The sequence below is a fragment of the Ovis canadensis genome, chromosome 4, assembly GCF_042477335.2.
Source record: "Ovis canadensis isolate MfBH-ARS-UI-01 breed Bighorn chromosome 4, ARS-UI_OviCan_v2, whole genome shotgun sequence".
NCBI lineage: Eukaryota > Metazoa > Chordata > Mammalia > Artiodactyla > Bovidae > Ovis > Ovis canadensis.
Genome location: NC_091248.1, coordinates 82,191,438 through 82,203,885, shown reverse-complemented (window position 1 = coordinate 82,203,885; position 12,448 = coordinate 82,191,438). Strand labels below are relative to the sequence as shown.

Below are 12,448 nucleotides of genomic sequence, written 5' to 3'. Positions count from 1 at the left end.
CCGTCCAGACTACCAACATCTCTCATCTGGATTATCTCAGTGTTCTTCTAACTGGCAACCACAGGGAGCCTCTGAAAATGGAAATCAGATGGTGTTCTTATACCACTTAAAACCCTGCAAAGACTTCTCTACTCATTCAGAGCAAAAGCCAAATTCTTTACTATCAGGTTCTGCAAAGGTGCCACCTGACCTCACCCTGTTCATTCTCTGAACTTGTCTCTTACCATTTTCCTTCTCCACTCACACCTCTCCATCTCCATTAATATCTTTGAAGTTCCTCAAACATTCTCACACTTCTACTGGAGAACCTTTTCATAAATTGTTCATTCCCTTCATCCAGAATATTCCTCCCCCAGATGTCAACCTAGCTCACTTTTTCACCTGTCTCCCTCTCAGTCAAGCCTTGTTCCATCTTATCTAAAATTATATCACCCCTACTCTTCATTCTCATTTGTCTTCTTTAGACTAAATTTTCTATAGCATTTACTGCCACCTAACATAATTTATATGGCTTCCCAGGTGGTGCTAGTAGTAAAGAACCCACCCACCAATGAAGGAGATGTAAGAGACATGGGTTAGATCCCTGGGTTGAGAAGATCCCCTGGAGGAGGGCTTGGCAACCCTCTCCAGTATTCTTGCCTAGAGAATCCCATGGACAGAGGAGTCTGGCAGGTTTTGGCCCATAGGGTTGCAAAGAGTCGGACATGACTGAAGCGACTTAGCACACATGCGCAATGTAATTTATATTTAGTTATGAGTTTTTATTGTCAGTCTCCACCCCCCCAACCCTACGCCCCCACCCAGTAGAATGTAAGCTCCACAAGAGTAAGGGCATTTTCTTTTTTCTTCACCCTTATGACCCAAGACCTAGAACAGTGGCTATACAATGGGCACACCAGAAACATTTGCAAGATAGATGATCTGTTATTTCCTTTGTGCCTGTTCCCTTGTTGTCAGAACGCTCCAACCCAGCCACCTGATTCTGCAGGCACAGCAGTTGGATTTTAAAATCAAGTTCCAGGGCACGTCATCTGACACCTAGCCTGACATTGGGACAGGATATTTGAAATTGGGACAAAAACAATTTGGGATATGGGGGATGGCTGCTGTTCTAATGGCAACCCCATCTGTTACATTTGCATTAAGACCACTCAGCACACTCATAGTTCCCAAGAGAGGCTTTGTAATACCCATCCCACACTTATTTGCAATTTTAAAGCCATTACTATTGGTTAAAAAAATTGTTATGATCCCACATTTATACTTTGAGGATAGACAACTCTAATCTCCACCATGCCTTTCATCCCTGTGTGTCTCTGGGGCTTCATAATGTCCTTTTATCTCACACTTGCTATTGTGGTTGATTATTAGCTGGTTGGATCACATTTTAGTTTTGTGTTCCATATTTTCTTATCCGAGAAAAACAGTTTTTTAGCAAGACAACCTTCCACGTGATTTGGTACCTAAGTATCTTCATTATGAGATCATAAAATTCTGGAGCACAGTGGCCTCCTTTTTAAAATAATTGAAAGCAAGGCACTTTGTGAGACCTATTCCCATGGTAGTAACATCAATTTTAGCAGAGCAGGTATGAAAATTTGGCTGCAAAAGAGAAAATATACTGATTTTTAGAAATTATAGAGTTTGGGTTTAGATATGCCCACTTCAGAAGTTACTGCCTTTTGGCAATTGTAGATGATTTTTCAAAATGACTGAAAAGTTGGATAAATAATAACATCTGAAAAATAGTCTTTTAGCTGGTAGATCTAGCAAAACTATTATTATTGTTGTTGGTTATATTTAAACCTGGAAGTTAAGTCATAAAACTTTTAGTAATCACTAAGTTTCATTCTATACTGTGTCTTTGCTTACATCACATTTCCTTGAACAAATTGGAGGCTGAACTGCACAATTATCAATGATCTTCCATAAATTTCTTGAAACAGGTATGACTACAACATAGACACAGTGGGCTATAAAATTTCTCCCATAAGTTGCTTTCACCTTCTAGAAAGAGAAAGTTCCTTTCTACATGTTCTCTTAAATGAATTTTAGAAGGGAAGATCCTACATTGGCAATGTGTTCTAATTCCTCAATACTCTTACAGCAAGAAAATTGTTCTGAGTATCTAAACATGATCATTTGTATAGCCTTTGCACAGGGTAAGTCCTTGCTCTATTATTATTACATTCGAGTTACCTTAAATGGAGCACTTCGTGTTTAAATTAGCTCTCTGATTCTGAGCCTGGCAGGCTACAGTCCACGGGGTTGCAGAGTGTGACATGACTGAGCACACACACACACACACACACACACTGACTGACCTTCATCCAGGCAACTCCTGGTCAGAGGAGATTTGCTTAAAGAAAGAGGCGCCCTGTCAAGCAGGCTTGAGTGAAGGCGAAATCCTTAGAAGGGTGCAAGAGGCAGCTCACGGAGCCCAGCCAGGTATGGGAACAACTGTGACAACGAATCTGCAAAGTCATTAAACAGCTAATCTTTCAGCTTGTCTTTGTCTCTGAGGCCAGATGTCTTCTCATTCTGCTCCATCTCTCTCTCTTTTTCCAAACTAGTTAGTATACTCACTTAATTGCTTCTGTGAGGACCCATCATTTCTGCTCCAAAGTGACAGCCTCAGCCTCCAGCATATAAATGGTATTTCAGTTATAACACCTAACACCGACTCAATTTCTGTATTTCTATTCCAATTCCTCAGGAGAGAGAATCTGATTTACCATATCAGGTCAGGCTTTATCCCTGGTACAATCAACTACGGCTGGGGCAGGACGGTGAAGTGAATTTAAAGCTCCTGCTTCTGGGGGCTTCCCAGGTTGGCTTCACAGCTGGCACTAGTGGTAAAGAATCCTCTTGCCAATACAAGAGACACAGATTCTATCCCTGGGCCAGGAATATTCCTTGGAATAGGAAATGGCAACCCACTCCAGTATTCTTGCCTGGAAGATTACATGGGCAGAGGAGCTACGGCCCATGGGGCCGCAAAGCGTTGGACGCAACTGAGCATGCAAACTTCTGGGGGCAGACCAAGATTTCCAAAAAGGGAGTGGGGAGAAGATGATTGCTAAAGAAAAAGAGTTGTTATTTCTAAAACCACCTCAAGAAATCTAGCCATTTACCCCAAAAACTTTCTAAGAGGAAAAAGTGCAGTGAGGAGATAATGCAAAGGTGGGCACAGAGCTATGTTAACAAGTGTGTGTTGACTGAATTAATGGTTAATAAATCCATGTGTTATTGGAAGCTTGGAACTAAAACAAATTGAATGTTCATTAAACAATAAAAAATAATTTTACAAAGTTAAGAATTTTTCTGGATACTATGTATGGCTCAGCTTGTAAGGCCATAATATCCAAAATATAAAAACTAACCATCAACAAGAGAAAGGGTTTGCTTGTCATGTTTTACAAATTCGCACTCTTGCTTTAAACTGACTGATTACGATTACACTTACACTTTCCTGATAAGTGTATAGTAAGCTCTATTTTTATTATATTCTCCATAGGCGATTCCAGTGTGTCTGTGTTTGTAAGGATGTTGGCATAATGTCTCCAGAATGAGGTTAGGAAACACTCTTCTCCTAAAACTCCTGCCAGGTACTGTAGTAACTATCTAAAGAAGACCTTATGACAAGGAAATAGGGCAATCCTTATCAACAAGCCTCCAAGAAAGCAATGAGAATTACTACCAAAAAAAGGCTAGAATAAGTGAACATAACAGCCTAAGAATGAGTAAGAATGAATAGTTCTTCATTTTCATTCTAAACTGTCTATTGATTTCCTGAATAACATTACACCAACACAGTTGTCTTTTCCTTATCTCCATTGTCAGTATAAATATACACAGAGTGAGGTGGGGATTATTTCTGTGCTGGCTGCAGAGGGAACTCTGCTCAATACAGCTACCATACCTTTCGCTGGAAATTTCTCTTCCCTTTACTGCATCCTTCTGGCTCTGGTGGAAAATGATGGCCTAACCCTCCAGCCGTAGCTTCTTGATCTAATACTCTGCTCCTGGTGACCTATGAACAATGAGCTCTAGCAAATAGGCTTCCTAGGTGGCTCAGATGGTAAAGAATCTGCCTGAAATACAGGAGAGGCAAGTTCAATCCCTGGGTGGGGAAGATCCCCTGGAGGAGGAAATGGCACCCCACTCCAGTATTCTTTCCAGGAAAATCCCATGAACAGAGGAGCGTGGTGGGCTACAGCCCATGGGATTGCAAAGAGTTCAGACATGACTGAGCGACTAACACTTTCAACTGGATAAAGGGACAGGGGACCTAGAGAGTCAGCTCCCCCCGCCACTTCATATTTGAAAGATGTAAACTTGGAAGCTACCAGGAGTCAAGTTTCTGCCAAGTAAGGCAACTAGTCCTTAGCAAGACAGATAAATAAAATCAAAACTGCAGAAGGAAGAGGCAAAAAGAGAGCTCTGGAGGTGATTATTTCCTCTTAAAGTGGTCGTTAATGGCTCATGGCAAACACATCCCTCCCCACTGCATGGTTTTACTGTAAAATAGTCCAAGATCCCTCAGATAAATCTCCCCTTTCGCTTAAGCTAGGTGGGTTTCTTGGAAGCAACGGAGATTGATTTAATGCTCTATCCCCAGAAGCCATGCAAAGGGCTTCTCCAGCCATTCAAGGCTCTGCTGTACAACACAGGAAAGAAGATGTGCATTCCTGACCACTGTGAGCAGTCGCAGTTCATTCGAACTCCACCCACCAGGGTACTGCCACACTTGAATATACATCACAGGTAACTCCACAGACCTACAAGCTGCAAGTGCTGAAAGATACTCACACCTATGTCACAGACGATAAGTCGATTTTAAGTTCTTCTTCTTAAGAAATGTTTGCAAAACTAGCATCATACTTGCCAATGAAGGAATTGTTTCCGATATTTTGTCAGACAGATAAAGAACTCTAATTTCCTTCATTCCCTCTGTGTCTTTAGATGCATAGTAAAATAAACATGTAAATAATACTTCTGACAACCATTTATGGATGACTTGGGCTTCCCTAGAGGCTCAGTGGTAAAGAATCAGCCTGCCATGCAGGAGACACAGGAGATGCTGGTTCTATCCCTGGGTTGGGAAGGTCCCCTGGAGGTGGTCACAGCAATCTACTCCAGTATTCTTGCCTGGAGAGTCCTATGGACACAGGAGCCTGGCAGGCTACAGTCCATGGGGGTCTCAAAGAATCAGATACAACTGAAGTAACTGAGCATGCACACTCAACACATAGATGATTCAACTTCCAGTGGCTTAAACAAATAGGGATTTAGTTTTCTTTTGTAATAGGAAATCTGGAGATAGTGCTCTTGGCATTGATCTGGAAATGAGAGCAGTACTAGCAGCTCCCAGTACTTCTGGCCCCTCCCAGATGCCTCTTACCTCTTAGCCACAAGATGGTTCCCGAAGTTCTGGAGTCCAGAAGCTCTCCCCAATCCAGGAAGAAAGGATGGGAGGAGGATCAGTACCAGGCACATTCATTTTTGTTCTCTTTTACTTGGAAAACAAAACCTGTCCCTGAACTACTCCTATTCCCAGGCAAACCACTTGTGTTTCCTTGGCCAAACTAGGTCATTTAGCATCTCTTAGCTTTCAAAGATAGCTAAGACGACAGAGGATGACAGAGGGGATGACAGAGGATGAGATAATTGGATAGCATCACCAACTCAGTGGACATGAGTTTGAGCAAGCTCTGAGAGTTGGTGATGGACAAGGAAGCCTGGCGTGCTGCAGTCCATGGGGTCACAAAGAGTCACATGACTGAGCAATTGAACTGAACTGAGCTTTCACAGAAGCTACAATAGTGGGGAACCAAGTCATCATGCTTGCTTAGACCCATGCTTCCCAACTAGAGTGCTTGTTGTGTAAGACCTATGGGTTAGAGTAAAGCCACGTAAAACTGACCCCCTCATTTCTTGGTATGGCAGAAGCCTTCTGGCTGGTTGTCCTTGGCTAGTATTAGCATGGTCTTTCAGAGCTTCTTACAGGGTGTGCGCCTGAAGGGTGGTCTCTTCACAAGGTGCAATATCTGGTGCTTGCTGAAAACAGATGAGCATGGCTACAAAGGTGCTGCCCCACCTAGCGTGTACTAGAGAAGCCAGGTGCAGAGTCTGCAATGATGCAAGGAAGAAGGAGCCTGTGGGCCACTGGACAGGTTTCTAAGGGACAAGGGGTTCCCAAGAGGCACCTGTGTCAGGCATCCAAGAAGGAGATTGCATAACCCAAGGTGTGGTCATTAGAGGCTGGGGATCAAGGAAGTCAAATATGAGCTCTCAGTTGGCCCCACTCTGGTTGACCACCCCAAATCTTAGCCTTTACCTCTATCAGGAACTTCTGTCCTCGGGCAATTGATGTATTATTTTACTACCATCCAACCTACCTACAGGCCAGCTATAATTCTCCAGATTAGAACTTCATCATAATTTTTTGACATTTTATAATGGAATGTTTTCCTGGATTTGAAATATATTCACATTATCACATAAAACTTTAATATTATATTTTTCAAAGAAACATTAGGTTTTAAATTTCTTTCAATGATTACAATTTTGAATGGTTGTAAATATGGTTCTAATATTTTTTATTCACCAGTTTGTGTAAGCAGAAATTGTGATGATGATCAAGAACTTGAAGAGAAAATCTAAAAGAGAAATTACATTATGTTTAACCAATGTTTTCAAGCCTAAAATCTGATTATTAAATTTTAGGTTTGTGGAAATAAGATTGAGTTTCTTATTTTAAAAAATTAGGAAATATCTTATTTGGAAATATCATCCAAATTTAATAAATTGTCTCTCTAAATATTTATATTCCATTTTTCTTATCATAATTACATAATATGAGAAGAATATAACAGATTTGCTTTCTTTCAAGCCTCATATGATGTCTCCAAATTTCCTCCAGGTCAGCACAGCGTATTGTGCAAATTTAATCATTTTCTATGTACCAAGCCATGAAAAACATTTGGAAGCACTGGCTGAGATCCCCAGAGGTGAGCACACTACCATCCTAAACATGCTGAGGTCACTTTTGTAAAGAAGACTTGGTGGATAAAGGCCTTTGGGCAGCAAACAGCATCTGCCACAATAGGTTATGAGTTTCCATTGTTGAATTCAGAGCATCAAATAGCTGTATATGCTCATTCCCTTAGCTCTCACTTAAAGATAAGCTAAGACTTGGCCTCTTATACAAAGTGATTAAATGAAGTCTCTCTGCGCATAAGTTTTTCCTCCAGGTATATCTCAGGTATATGGTCCAATTACCTTAATACCAATATTACAAACTAACTATTTTGAATAGAATATTTTTCTAGACATAAGTGAAGCTTTCCAGCTGAACTGGGATGGCTACCCTATTTCTTGTTCCTTTGACATCTTCCAGCCTCTGAGAACAAAGAGTTTCAAGAGAACAATGCCTTGTGCTGCTGCTGCTGCTGCTGCTAAGTTGCTTCAGTTGTGTCCGACTCTGTGCGACCCCATAGACGGCAGCCCACCAGGCTCTCCCGTCCCTGGGATTCTCCAGGCAAGAACACTGGAGTGGGTTGCCATTTCCTTCTCCAATGCATGAAAGTGAAACGTGAAAGTGAAGTCGCTCAGTCGTGTCCGACTCTTAGCAACCCCAGGGACTGCAGCCCACCAGGCTCCTCCGTCCATGGGATTTTCCAGGCAAGAGTACTGGAGTGGGGTGCCATTGCCTATGTCTTGTGCAACACCATTTAATCTGCATCTCATGGGTGAGGGGTGGTGCGGTGCTGAGTCTGCCTTGATCACCTTAAATCTTGTACCTATGGCTCTTCCTTCCTCTCAGTTGTCTACCCTTTTCTACTCGTCAAATGAATCATATGAAGTATAAAAAATCCATGAGTCAGTACAATGGACTTGAAGTCAGCGTTTCCAAGCCTCAATGCTGACTCTGTTACCAGCTGCTTTACCTGGCAGATTAACTTCTCAAGACCTCAGTTACTGTATCCGCAAGATCAAGACAACAATATACATTGCATGAGGTGTCCAAGGGCTTCCCAGCTGACGCTAGTGGTAAAGAATCTGTCTGCCAATGCAGGAGGTGCAGGAGAAGCGAGTTTGATTGCTGGGTTGTGAAGATCCCCTGGAGGAGGAAAAGGCAACCTTCTCCAGTATTCTTGCCTGAAAACTTCCATGGACACCCTGGAAGGCTATAGTCCTTTGGGCTGCAAAGAGTTGGACCTGACTGAGCATGTACGAGGTGTCCATGAGACATTGCATGAAGGCCAGCCACAGTGCTCAGGAAATGAGAGCCTTCAGACTAAGAAGGGCTAGTTACAAAACATAATCACTGAATATGTTGACTATAGGAAAAGTTATAAAAATCGTAAATCCCAAGGAAGTAGCCAAATCTAATTTGCCTAAAATGGATGCTGAAAACTGGAGGGTTGGGAGGCTTCTGAAAGGATCAGGAGGAAGAATCCTGATTCTTACAAGGCCCTTGTTATTACACCAGCAATGTGTCCTTACTTGCTGGTTTGTTGCTCAGTAGAACACACTTTCTCAGTCTTCACCTAAAGTAATTCCCCTTCCATCCAAGTTTTTCTCCTGGGTTATAACCAACTGAAAACCTCGACTGGGGATCCCATCAGTGCCTCAAAGGGCTATATGCTCAGTCATGTCCAACTCTTCATAATACCATGGACTATAGCTTGCCAGGATCTTCTGTTCATGGATTTTTCCAGGAAAGAATACTGGAGTGGGTTGCCATTTCCTCCTCAGGGGATCTTCCCAACCAGGGATCGAACTCATGTCTCCTGCATTGGCAGGCAGATTCTTTACCACTAGTGCCACTTGGGAAGCTCTCAAATATATAAGGTGCTCAATAAAAGTATATTAAACCATCCTGACATTGGATACACATCAGGCATTGAAAAAGGTTGAAATTGTGCAAATGAAGAAAGCTGGTCTGTCATGTAAAAAGAATCACCAGATATCATGAGAATTTTAGGCTAGCGACTACTAGTGATTCAAAGTTAGCCATGAGGATCACCACCTGCTTTGTTCTGTTTCACCTTTGTGGCCCAGAATCAAGGGGAAGATTCAGGAAACTAGAGTTGATTTCAAAACCCAGAATAAGAAGATTCATTTGAATAATGAAGTCAGACTAACAATTTAGCCCAAGAAAAAGGTACATCTCTTAGAGAGTTGAAAAACAGTGAATGAGAGCATTTGCTAAACCATCTCAAGATACAAAGTAGGCAGTATCAGGATCACTTAAACAAATAGGGGCTTCCCTGGTGGCTCTGTGGTAAAGAATTTGCCTGCAATGCAGGAGACCTGGGTTCAATCCCAGGTTGGGAAGATCCTCTGGAGAAGGGAATGGGTACTCACTCCAGTATTCTTGCCTGGAGAATTCCATGGACAGAGGAGCCAGGCAAGCTACCGTCCATGGGGCTGCAAAGAGTCGGACATGACTGAGCTACTAAACAGAAGGAGAGCAACTAACTCTCCAGCTTGGTATGCGGCAGCAGTCATGTAAGCCAACCAACATTTGACAGCAGGGCTGTAAGCTAAGAAGGTAAATCAGAAGAAAGTAATGTGATGCTTTAAGGCTTCACCTGAATGAAGGGGTGCACCGCATGATGCACGGATGCATGCCCAAGATCAGGGAACAGCCACCCTGGAATCACCTGGAGCTGGTTAGAAATGCAGAATCTCAGGCCTCACCCCAGACCTAACGACCCAGAACCTTCATTTTGATAAGAATCTCGGGTCATTGACAGAGCAGTTAAAGTTTGAAAAGTGCTCTTTAAAGTAGACCTATTCCAGCTGGTAGCTTTGATTTGGAGATCTTGGTCATGAAAGAAAGTAAAAGAAAAGGAACCAAAGGGTCTAAGAAGACCACATCTACTCATTGGTGCTGATACAGGTTTCTTTCACTTGTAAACACATAGCCTCCACTGCTTATTTTCAATTCAGCTTTTTTTTACTTCTTTTCTGCTACACTCCTACACTTGCCTCAGACTTTCCTTTCATATAATAATACCATTTAGCTCTACCTTAGGCCTCCAGTCTACATAAAGGGGAAATACTATCAATATTGATCACGACTTTAAATTTTTGGTAAAGCAGCAACCTCATTCTGCTGATGAACAAAACTCACAAGTAAGAAGCTCAACAGTTGGTCAGCCTTTTTCTTGGTAATAAAAGCCAACATTTAAAGTTATATCACTCTATCGCTTTTTTTTAATTTTAAAATGTTTATTTATAACTAAAATATGTTTGACTAACTACATTGTATAAATTTAAGGTATAGCTTAATCAAACCATGTTGATTTGGAATGACTATATATTGTAGTATGACTGCCATTGTACTGGCTGTTGGCTCCTCTATCCCATTACATTTGTGTGTGTGTGTGTGTGTGTGGTTGGACTAATTAAGATCTAGTCTCTTAGCAAGTTTGACGATTATAATACAGTATTATTGTCTCTAATTACTATGCAAGTGACTTCCCTGGTGGTCCAGTGGTTAAGAATCCCCCTTCCAATGCAGGGGAGGCAGGTTCAATCCCTGGTCAAGGACCTAAGATCCCACATGCTGAGAGGCAACTAAATTCATGCACCACAACTAGAGAGACACCCAAGGGCCGCAATGAAAGATCCTGCATGCCGCAGTTGAAACATGCAGCAGCCAAAAAATAAATATTTTAAAATTAAATAAAATAGTCACTATGCAGTGCATTAGATCTGTAGGCATTTTTATGCACTAGTTATAAGTTTGCACCCTTAAATCACATTTCTCCTTTACTCCCACCGACCCCCAATTCATGGTAACCACTACTTACTCTATGTCTTTATGTTGTTCATTTTTCAGTCGCTAAGTTGTTGTCTGACTCTTTGCAACCCCATGGATTGCAGCACGCCAGGATTCCCTGTCTTTCACTATATCCTGGAGTTTGTTCAAACTCATGTCCATTGAGTCGATGATGCTATCCAACCATCTCATCCTCTACTGCTCTCTTTTCCTCCTGCTCTCAATCTTTCCCAGCATCAGGATCCTTTCCAATGAGCTGGGTGTTTGTATCAGATGGCCAAACTATTGGCGCTTCAGCTGCCTTTATGAGTTTGGTTTATTGAGATTTCAACTATAAGTGAGATGATATGGAATTGATCTTTCTCTGCCTGGTTTATCTCACTGAAAATAATGACCTCAAAGTCCATCCATGTTGTCACAAATATTCCACCACTTATTCTATACAAATGCACTTGTGAAAAATCTGCTTTCTAGTTGAGATCAGATAGTTTTCTGATTAACAAGCTATCAGGAAAGGTTTCATTATTTTTAATTGATCAGTTATCATGACAGAAAAGCCTCCTCTGAGTTCACTGAATTTTTCGGAGCCACTGAGAGATCTAGGAAACACCAAATTCAGTGGTTCTGAAAGTGTGATCCGGGTACCAGCTCAACAACATCACCTGGGAACCTGTAAGAAATACAGAATCTCAGGCCTCACCTTAGACTTTTTAAACCAGAAACTCTGGGAGTGAGGTCCGGTTGATGTGTGTCTTTAAAAGCCCTCCAGGTGATTCTGATGCCCACTTGAATTTTAAAATTACTAATATAATTTAAGAACAGATAAACCCATCAGGAAGATAGATCAAGCCAAAAAAACACCCAAGGAGCTTTCACAGAAACAAAAAACAAAACATACTCACAGCAACTATTTCCAACTACGAGCATGACTGTCATCCTCAGAGCCGGCTTAGTCAAAGGCAAAACATGAGGGATTCCATTGAGTCAAGTAGAAATACCTGTTTCCTAGGGTGATTTTAATTGGTGCAAACATTCAAATATTCATTTATACGAGGATATTTTTCAAAGCAGACACAGTTTCATAACCAGCTAGCAGCCTAGAAAAGATTAAAAAGGATCCTGGCAATTTTTCTGGTGGTTCTGTTTGTCTGCTTTTAATGTTTATTAAAAGTCTGCTCCTGGGTCACATCACTTTACTCTCATTAACTTATACTTTCAGATTACTAAACACTTAATAATTGAAGAAAGAGGCTCTTCTGTATCCTATAGTGCATTCAGTTTTTTCAGCTAATGGATAAATTTCCACCCCATCTTCCAAGTGTTCAATTGTCAAAAGAAGCATTTCGACTTCGCTTTGGTTTACAACAACCAATCCTGCAATTAGCTCATGCTCAGTTCCCATAAACCAGGGGTAGCCTAGACACAGGTCAGGACTACATGAGTTTTATGTTCAGGAGTTAAGAGAGAGGCACTTAAGTAAAGTGCACTGTGCTGTAGTATCTCTTTATGATTCAGGGAAAATCAACACTTAATACCTGCAGTCCTGTTATAAGTTAATCAAATTATTAATATCAGAATGCATATTAAAAGTAGGTCACTGAGTACATGCCAGGACCCTTCATCCTCCCCACTTGTCTGTTCTGCAGGTCA

General features: G+C 41.5%; 1 protein-coding gene across 13 annotated transcripts in view; it reads right to left on the bottom strand.

Moving 5' to 3' along the window:
* Positions 1-12,448, bottom strand: part of TRIL (TLR4 interactor with leucine rich repeats) — a 158,906-nt gene that overhangs the window by 46,464 nt on the left and 99,994 nt on the right. The window lies entirely within an intron of this gene.